Source organism: Lepidochelys kempii, unplaced genomic scaffold (genome assembly GCF_965140285.1).
Source record: "Lepidochelys kempii isolate rLepKem1 unplaced genomic scaffold, rLepKem1.hap1 scaffold_83, whole genome shotgun sequence".
Taxonomy (NCBI): domain Eukaryota; kingdom Metazoa; phylum Chordata; order Testudines; family Cheloniidae; genus Lepidochelys; species Lepidochelys kempii.
This window is the reverse complement of record NW_027621939.1, coordinates 148,164-157,500: the sequence shown is the minus strand read 5'-3', so window position 1 is coordinate 157,500 and position 9,337 is coordinate 148,164.

The following is a 9,337-nucleotide window of genomic DNA, read 5'->3' as shown; positions in this document are numbered from 1 at the left end:
CCCGGCCCCAGCCCGCGGGGGCAGGAACCGGGTTGACCTGGTGGCCGGAGGAGAATTAAGCCCGGGGCCGCGGGGCAGGGGCACCCGGACGGAGCGGCGTCCGCCCGGCCCCAGCCCGCGGGGGCAGGAACCGGGTTGACCTGGTGGCCGGAGGAGAATTAAGTCCGGGGCCCCGGGGCAGGGGCACCCGGACGGAGCGGGGTCCGCCCGGCCACAGCCCGCGGGGGCAGGAACCGGGTTGACCTGGTGGCCGGAGGAGTATTAAGCCCGGGGCAGGGGCACCCGGACGGAGCGGCGTCCGCCCGGCCCCAGCCCGCGGGGGCAGGAACCGGGTTGACCTGGTGGCCGGAGGAGTATTAAGCCCGGGGCAGGGGCACCCGGACGGAGCGGCGTCCGCCCGGCCACAGCCCGCGGGGGCAGGAACCGGGTTGACCTGGTGGCCAAAAAGCAAACCGGCCACCAGGTAAACCCGTTCAAAGTATAGGGTTGACCTGGTGGCCGAACAGCAAACCGGCCACCAGGTCAACCCGTTCAAAGTATAGGGTTGACCTGGTGGCCGAACAGCAAACCGGCCACCAGGTAAACCCGTTCAAAGTATAGGGTTGACCTGGTGGCCGAAAAGCAAACCGGCCACCAGGTAAACCCGTTCAAAGTATAGGGTTGACCTGGTGGCCGAAAAGCAAACCGGCCACCAGGTAAACCCGTTCAAAGTATAGGGTTGACCTGGTGGCCGAAAAGCAAACCGGCCACCAGGTCAACCCGTTCAAAGTATAGGGTTGACCTGGTGGCCGAAAAGCAAACCGGCCACCAGGTCAACCCGTTCAAAGTATAGGGTTGACCTGGTGGCCGAAAAGCAAAGCGGCCACCAGGTAAACCCGTTCAAAGTATAGGGTTGACCTGGTGGCCGAAAAGCAAAGCGGCCACCAGGTCAACCCGTTCAAAGTATAGGGTTGACCTGGTGGCCGAAAAGCAAACCGGCCACCAGGTCAACCCATTGAAAGTATAGGGTTGACCTGGTGGCCGGACGGGAAGGAAGCCCCGAGCCCCGGGGCAGGGGGACCCGGGTGGAGTGGGGTCCGTCCGGCTCCAGCCCGCGGGGGAGGCTCCGGGTTGACCTGGTGTCCGGACGGGAACGAAGCCCCGACCCCGTGGCAGGGGGACCCGCACGGAGAAGGCGTCCGACCGGCCCCAGCTCGCGCTGCAGGCTCCGGGTTGACCTGGTGACTCCCCTGCCTCGGGTGGCCCCGATCCTTTTTTTCCGTTTTTTTTTTTTTCCGTTTTTTGGCCGGAGAGTGGTCGGGATGCCCCCCCGGCACCCCTTTTGTGGTCGTTGAAAATTTTGTTTCAGACTTCCAGGGGCCCGATCCCTGACCGGGGCGTTTCAGGCTGGCCTGGCGGACTTCTCTGCACAGGCTCCGGATTGACCCGGTGACTCCCCTGCCTCGGGTGGGCCCGATCCTTTTTTCCGTTTTTTTTTTTTTGGGTCCGGAGAGTGGTCTGGATGCCCCCCCAGAACCCCTTTTGGGGTCGGTGAAAAATTTTTTTCAGACTTCCAGGGTCCCGATCCCTGACCACGGCGCCGCAGGCTGGTCTGGGGGACTTGTCTGGCGAGGGCAGGCACAGGGTTGACATGGTGTCCGGACGGGAAGGAAGCCCCGAGCCCCGGGGCACGGGTACCCGGCCTGAGCGGGGTCCGTCCGGCCCCAGCCCGCGGTGCAGGCTCCGGGTTGACCTGGTGTCCAGAAGCCCCGAGCCCCAGGGCAGGGGTACCCGGGCTGATCGGGGTCCGTCCGGCCCCAGCCCTCGGTGCAGGCTCCGGGTTGACCTGGTGACTCCCCTGCCTCGCGTGGCCCCGATCCTTTTTTCCGGTTTTTTTTTTCCTTTTTTGGCCGGAGAGTGGTCGCGATGCCTCCCCCCCGCCACCCCGTTTTGGGTCGGTGGGAAAAAAATCAGACTTCCAGGGACCCGATCCCTGGCCGCGGCGTTTCAGGCTGGCCTGGCGGACTTCTCTGCACAGGCTCCGGGTTGAACCAGTGACTCCCCTGCCTCGGGTGGGCCCGATCCTTTTTTCCGTTTTTTTTTTTTTATTTATTTTTTGGCCGGAGAGTGGTAGGGATGCCTTCCCCGCCACCCCGTTTGGGGTCGGTGAAAAAAAAATTCAGACTTCCAGGGGCCCGATCCCTGGCCGCGGCGTTTCAGGCTGCCCTGGCGGACTTCTCTGCACAGGCTCCGGGTTGAACCAGTGACTCCCCTGCCTCGGGTGGGCCCGATCCTTTTTTCCGTTTTTTTTTTTTTTTTTTTTGGGGTCCGGAGAGTGGTCTGGATGTCCCTCAGATCCCCTTTTGGGGTCGATGAAAATTTTTTAAAAAGACTTCCAGGGTCCCGATCCCTGACCACGGCATCGCAGAGTGGCCTGGGGGGCTTGTCCGGCGGGGGGCAGGCTGCGGCTTGACATGGTGTCCGGACGGAAAGGAAGCCCCGAGCCCGCGGCAGGGGGACCCGGGCGGAGCGGGGTCCGTCCGGCCCCAGCCCGCGGGGGGCAGGCTCCGGGTTGACCTGGTGTCCGGAAGCCCCGAGCCCCGGGGCAGGGGTACCCGGGCTGATCGGGGTCCGTCCGGCCCCAGCCCGCGGTGCAGGCTCCGGGTTGACCTGGTGTCCGGAAGCCCCGAGCCCCAGGGCAGGGGTACCCGGGCTGATCGGGGTCCGTCCGGCCCCAGCCCGCGGTGCAGGCTCCGGGTTGACCTGGTGACTCCCCTGCCTCGGGTGGCCCCGATCCTTTTTTCCGTTTTTTTTTTTTCATTTTTTGGCCGGAGAGTGGTAGGGATGTCTTCCCCCGCCACCCCGTTTGGGGTCGTTGAAAAAAAATTTCAGACTTCCAGGGCCCCGATCCCTGGCGGGGCGTTTCAGGCTGGCCGGCGGGACCTCTCGGGCACAGGCGCCGGGTTGACCCGCTGACTCCCCTGCCTCGGGTGGCCCCGATCCTTTTTCCCGTTTTTTTTTTTTTTTCATTTTTTGGCCGGAGAGTGGTAGGGATGCCTTCCCCCGCCACCCCGTTTGGGGTCGGTGAAAAAAAATTTCAGACTTCCAGGGCCCCGATCCCTGGCGGGGCGTTTCAGGCTGGCCGGCGGGACCTCTCGGGCACAGGCGCCGGGTTGACCCGGTGACTCCCCTGCCTCGGGTGGCCCCGATCCTTTTTTCCGTTTTTTTTTTTTTTTCATTTTTTGGCCGGAGAGTGGTAGGGATGCCTTCCCCCGCCACCCCGTATGGGGTCGGTGAAAAAAAATTTCAGACTTCCAGGGCCCCGATCCCTGGCGGGGCGTTTCAGGCTGGCCGGCGGGACCTCTCGAGCACAGGCGCCGGGTTGACCCGGTGACTCCCCTGCCTCGGGTGGCCCCGATCCTTTTTTCCGTTTTTTTTTTTTGGGTCCGGAGAGTGGTCTGGATGCCCCTCAGATCGCCTTTTGGGGTCGGTGAAAATTTTTAAAAAAGACTTCCAGGGTCCCGATCCGTGACCACGGCGTCGCAGGGTGGCCTGGGGGGCTTGTCCGGCGGGGGGCAGGCTGCGGCTTGACATGGTGTCCGGACGGGAAGGAAGCCCCGAGCCCGCGGCAGGGGGACCCGGGCGGAGCGGGGTCCGTCCGGCCCCAGCCCGCGGGGGGCAGGCTCCGGGTTGACCTGGTGTCCGGAAGCCCCGAGCCCCAGGGCAGGGGTACCCGGGCTGACCGGGGTCCGTCCGGCTCCAGCCCGCGGTGCAGGCTCCGGGTTGACCTGGTGTCCGGAAGCCCCGAGCCCCAGGGCAGGGGTACCCGGGCTGATCGGGGTCCGTCCGGCCCCAGCCCGCGGTGCAGGCTCCGGGTTGACCTGGTGTCCGGAAGCCCCGAGCCCCAGGGCAGGGGTACCCGGGCTGATCGGCGTCCGTCCGGCCCCAGCCCGCGGTGCAGGCTCCGGGTTGACCTGGTGACTCCCCTGCCTCGGGTGGCCCCGATCCTTTTTTCCGTTTTTTTTTTTTTTTTTCATTTTTTGGCCGGAGAGTGGTAGGGATGCCTTCCCCCGCCACCCCGTTTGGGGTCGTTGAAAAAAAATTTCAGACTTCCAGGGCCCCGATCCCTGGCGGGGCGTTTCAGGCTGGCCGGCGGGACCTCTCGGGCACAGGCGCCGGGTTGACCCGCTGACTCCCCTGCCTCGGGTGGCCCCGATCCTTTTTCCCGTTTTTTTTTTTTTTTTTCATTTTTTGGCCGGAGAGTGGTAGGGATGCCTTCCCCCGCCACCCCGTTATGGGGTCGGTGAAAAAAAATTTCAGACTTCCAGGGCCCCGATCCCTGGCGGGGCGTTTCAGGCTGGCCGGCGGGACCTCTCGGGCACAGGCGCCGGGTTGACCCGGTGACTCCCCTGCCTCGGGTGGCCCCGATCCTTTTTCCCGTTTTTTTTTTTTTTTTCATTTTTTGGCCGGAGAGTGGTAGGGATGCCTTCCCCCGCCACCCCGTATGGGGTCGGTGAAAAAAAATTTCAGACTTCCAGGGCCCCGATCCCTGGCGGGGCGTTTCAGGCTGGCCGGCGGGACCTCTCGGGCACAGGCGCCGGGTTGACCCGGTGACTCCCCTGCCTCGGGTGGCCCCGATCCTTTTTTCCGTTTTTTTTTTTTTTTCATTTTTTGGCCGGAGAGTGGTAGGGATGCCTTCCCCCGCCACCCCGTTTGGGGTCGGTGAAAAAAAATTTCAGACTTCCAGGGCCCCGATCCCTGGCGGGGCGTTTCAGGCTGGCCGGCGGGACCTCTCGGGCACAGGCGCCGGGTTGACCCGGTGACTCCCCTGCCTCGGGTGGCCCCGATCCTTTTTTCCGTTTTTTTTTTTTTGGGTCCGGAGAGTGGTCTGGATGCCCCTCAGATCGCCTTTTGGGGTCGCTGAAAATTTTTAAAAAAGACTTCCAGGGTCCCGATCCGTGACCACGGCGTCGCAGGGTGGCCTGGGGGGCTTGTCTGGCGGGGGGCAGGCTCCGGCTTGACATGGTGTCCGGACGGGAAGGAAGCCCCGAGCCCGCGGCAGGGGGACCCGGGCGGAGCGGGGTCCGTCCGGCCCCAGCCCGCGGGGGGAAGGCTCCGGGTTGACCTGGTGTCCGGAAGCCCCGAGCCCCGGGGCAGGGGTACCCGGGCTGATCGGGGTCCGTCCGGCCCCAGCCCGCGGTGCAGGCTCCGGGTTGACCTGGTGTCCGGAAGCCCCGAGCCCCAGGGCAGGGGTACCCGGGCTGATCGGGGTCCGTCCGGCCCCAGCCCGCGGTGCAGGCTCCGGGTTGACCTGGTGACTCCCCTGCCTCGGGTGGCCCCGATCCTTTTTTCCGTTTTTTTTTTTTTTCATTTTTTGGCCGGAGAGTGGTAGGGATGTCTTCCCCCGCCACCCCGTTTGGGGTCGTTGAAAAAAATTTTCAGACTTCCAGGGCCCCGATCCCTGGCGGGGCGTTTCAGGCTGGCCGGCGGGACCTCTCGGGCACAGGCGCCGGGTTGACCCGGTGACTCCCCTGCCTCGGGTGGCCCCGATCCTTTTTTCCGTTTTTTTTTTTTTTTTTTCATTTTTTGGCCGGAGAGTGGTAGGGATGCCTTCCCCCGCCACCCCGTTTGGGGTCGGTGAAAAAAAATTTCAGACTTCCAGGGCCCCGATCCCAGGCGGGGCGTTTCAGGCTGGCCGGCGGGACCTCTCGGGCACAGGCGCCGGGTTGACCCGGTGACTCCCCTGCCTCGGGTGGCCCCGATCCTTTTTTCCGTTTTTTTTTTTTTGGGTCCGGAGAGTGGTCTGGATGCCCCTCAGATCGCCTTTTGGGGTCGCTGAAAATTTTTAAAAAAGACTTCCAGGGTCCCGATCCGTGACCACGGCGTCGCAGGGTGGCCTGGGGGGCTTGTCCGGCGGGGGGCAGGCTGCGGCTTGACATGGTGTCCGGACGGGAAGGAAGCCCCGAGCCCGCGGCAGGGGGACCCGGGCGGAGCGGGGTCCGTCCGGCCCCAGCCCGCGGGGGGCAGGCTCCGGGTTGACCTGGTGTCCGGAAGCCCCGAGCCCCAGGGCAGGGTTACACGGGCTGATCGGGGTCCGTCCGGCTCCAGCCCGCGGTGCAGGCTCCGGGTTGACCTGGTGTCCGGAAGCCCCGAGCCCCAGGGCAGGGGTACCCGGGCTGATCGGGGTCCGTCCGGCCCCAGCCCGCGGTGCAGGCTCCGGGTTGACCTGGTGTCCGGAAGCCCCGAGCCCCAGGGCAGGGGTACCCGGGCTGATCGGGGTCCGTCCGGCCCCAGCCCGCGGTGCAGGCTCCGGGTTGACCTGGTGACTCCCCTGCCTCGGGTGGCCCCGATCCTTTTTTCCGTTTTTTTTTTTTTTTCATTTTTTGGCCGGAGAGTGGTAGGGATGCCTTCCCCCGCCACCCCGTTTGGGGTCGGTGAAAAAAAATTTCAGACTTCCAGGGCCCCGATCCCTGGCGGGGCGTTTCAGGCTGGCCGGCGGGACCTCTCGGGCACAGGCGCCGGGTTGACCCGGTGACTCCCCTGCCTCGGGTGGCCCCGATCCTTTTTTCCGTTTTTTTTTTTTTTTCATTTTTTGGCCGGAGAGTGGTAGGGATGCCTTCCCCCGCCACCCCGTATGGGGTCGGTGAAAAAAAATTTCAGACTTCCAGGGCCCCGATCCCTGGCGGGGCGTTTCAGGCTGGCCGGCGGGACCTCTCGGGCACAGGCGCCGGGTTGACCCGGTGACTCCCCTGCCTCGGGTGGCCCCGATCCTTTTTCCCGTTTTTTTTTTTTTTTTTCATTTTTTGGCCGGAGAGTGGTAGGGATGCCTTCCCCCGCCACCCCGTATGGGGTCGGTGAAAAAAAATTTCAGACTTCCAGGGCCCCGATCCCTGGCGGGGCGTTTCAGGCTGGCCGGCGGGACCTCTCGTGCACAGGCGCCGGGTTGACCCGGTGACTCCCCTGCCTCGGGTGGCCCCGATCCTTTTTTCCGTTTTTTTTTTTTTTTGGGTCCGGAGAGTGGTCTGGATGCCCCTCAGATCCCCTTTTGGGGTCGCTGAAAATTTTTAAAAAAGACTTCCAGGGTCCCGATCCGTGACCACGGCATCGCAGGGTGGCCTGGGGGGCTTGTCCGGCGGGGGGCAGGCTCCGGCTTGACATGGTGTCCGGACGGGAAGGAAGCCCCGAGCCCGCGGCAGGGGGACCCGGGCGGAGCGGGGTCCGTCCGGCCCCAGCCCGCGGGGGGAAGGCTCCGGGTTGACCTGGTGTCCGGAAGCCCCGAGCCCCGGGGCAGGGGTACCCGGGCTGATCGGGGTCCGTCCGGCCCCAGCCCGCGGTGCAGGCTCCGGGTTGACCTGGTGTCCGGAAGCCCCGAGCCCCAGGGCAGGGGTACCCGGGCTGATCGGGGTCCGTCCGGCCCCAGCCCGCGGTGCAGGCTCCGGGTTGACCTGGTGTCCGGAAGCCCCGAGCCCCAGGGCAGGGGTACCCGGGCTGATCGGGGTCCGTCCGGCCCCAGCCCGCGGTGCAGGCTCCGGGTTGACCTGGTGACTCCCCTGCCTCGGGTGGCCCCGATCCTTTTTTCCGTTTTTTTTTTTTTTTCATTTTTTGGCCGGAGAGTGGTAGGGATGCCTTCCCCCGCCACCCCGTTTGGGGTCGGTGAAAAAAAATTTCAGACTTCCAGGGCCCCGATCCCTGGCGGGGCGTTTCAGGCTGGCCGGCGGGACCTCTCGGGCACAGGCGCCGGGTTGACCCGGTGACTCCCCTGCCTCGGGTGGCCCCGATCCTTTTTTCCGTTTTTTTTTTTTTTCATTTTTTGGCCGGAGAGTGGTAGGGATGCCTTCCCCCGCCACCCCGTATGGGGTCGGTGAAAAAAAATTTCAGACTTCCAGGGCCCGATCCCTGGCGGGGCGTTTCAGGCTGGCCGGCGGGACCTCTCGTGCACAGGCGCCGGGTTGACCCGGTGACTCCCCTGCCTCGGGTGGGCCCGATCCTTTTTTCCGAGGTTTTTTTCCATTTCGGCCGGAGAGTGCTCTGGATGCCCCCCCAGCACCCCTTTGGCGGTCGGTGAAATTTTTTTTTTTAGACCTCCAGGGGCCCGATCCCTGGCCGCGGCGTCGCAGGCTGGCCTGGAGGAGCTCTCCTGCGGGGACAGGGTCCGGGTTGACCCGGTGACTCCCCTGCCTCGGGTGGGCCCGATCCTTTTTTCCGTTTTTTTTTTTTTTTCCCGGAGAGTGGTCTGGGTGTCCCCCCAGCACCCCTTTGGGGGTCGGTGAAAAATTTTTTTTCCGACTTCCAGGGGCCCGATCCACGGCCGCGGCGTCGCAGGCTGGCCTGGTGGCCTTCTCTCGCTCCGGCCGCGGATGGCGAGACGCTCGGCCACCAGGTCAACCCGGAGGAAAAACGGCTGAAAAAAAATCGCTAAGTCCCTGCTCGGCCACCAGGTCAACCCGGAGGAAAAACGGCTGAAAAAAATTTTCTAAGTCCCTGCTCGGCCACCAGGTCAACCCGGAGGAAAAACGGCTGAAAAAAATTAGTAAGTCCCTGCTCGGCCACCAGGTCAACCCGGAGGAAAAAACGGCTGAAAAAATTTTTCTAAGTCCCTGCTCGGCCACCAGGTCAACCCCAGGAAAAGGCTGAAAAAATGGCTAAGTCCCTGCTCGGCCACCAGGTCAACCCCAGGAAAAGGCTGAAAAAATGGCTAAGTCCCTGCTCGGCCACCAGGTCAACCCCAGAAAAAGGCTGAAAAAATTTCTAAGTCCCTGCTCGGCCACCAGGTCAACCCCATTGAAAGTAACGGGTTGACCTGGTGGCCGGCAGTCTCACGGAAGTCCGGATGGGGTCGCCAAAACTCCCTTCGGCCGACCGAGGGAACCACGAGGTCGGATTGATTTTCAGATTGGTCCCGCTAAAATGGCGGTTGGATTTTTCACATAGTTCATTCCGACGGGTGCGCGGAGATTTCTGAGGACAGGTTTTTCAGAACCTCTGAGAACCAGAGATGAGCCCGGGGGACCAATCTGAGTGTTGTACCCGATCTTGCGAGGGGGGAATGGGGCACGTTGGCAGGTGGGGCGGCCCTCGGCCCTCCGTGCCCCCCCCCTTTTCCGGCTCTTCTCCTCCGGGGACCCCGTCGTCCCCTCGCACCCCCGGCGCAGGCCCGGTGGCCGGGATGCGAACTCCGACTGTCGGCGCCCCCCGGAGGGAGGGGGGGCCCGCTCCCCGCTTGCCTTCCGATCGATGTGGCGCTCACCTTCGCGACGGGAAGGGCCCTTCGCGGGCCGGAGCCCCGGCGGCAGGGGGCCTCCGGCGTTCAGGCGGATTTGGGTCCCGCTTCCCCTTTGCGTTCCCCGACCCCGGGGCC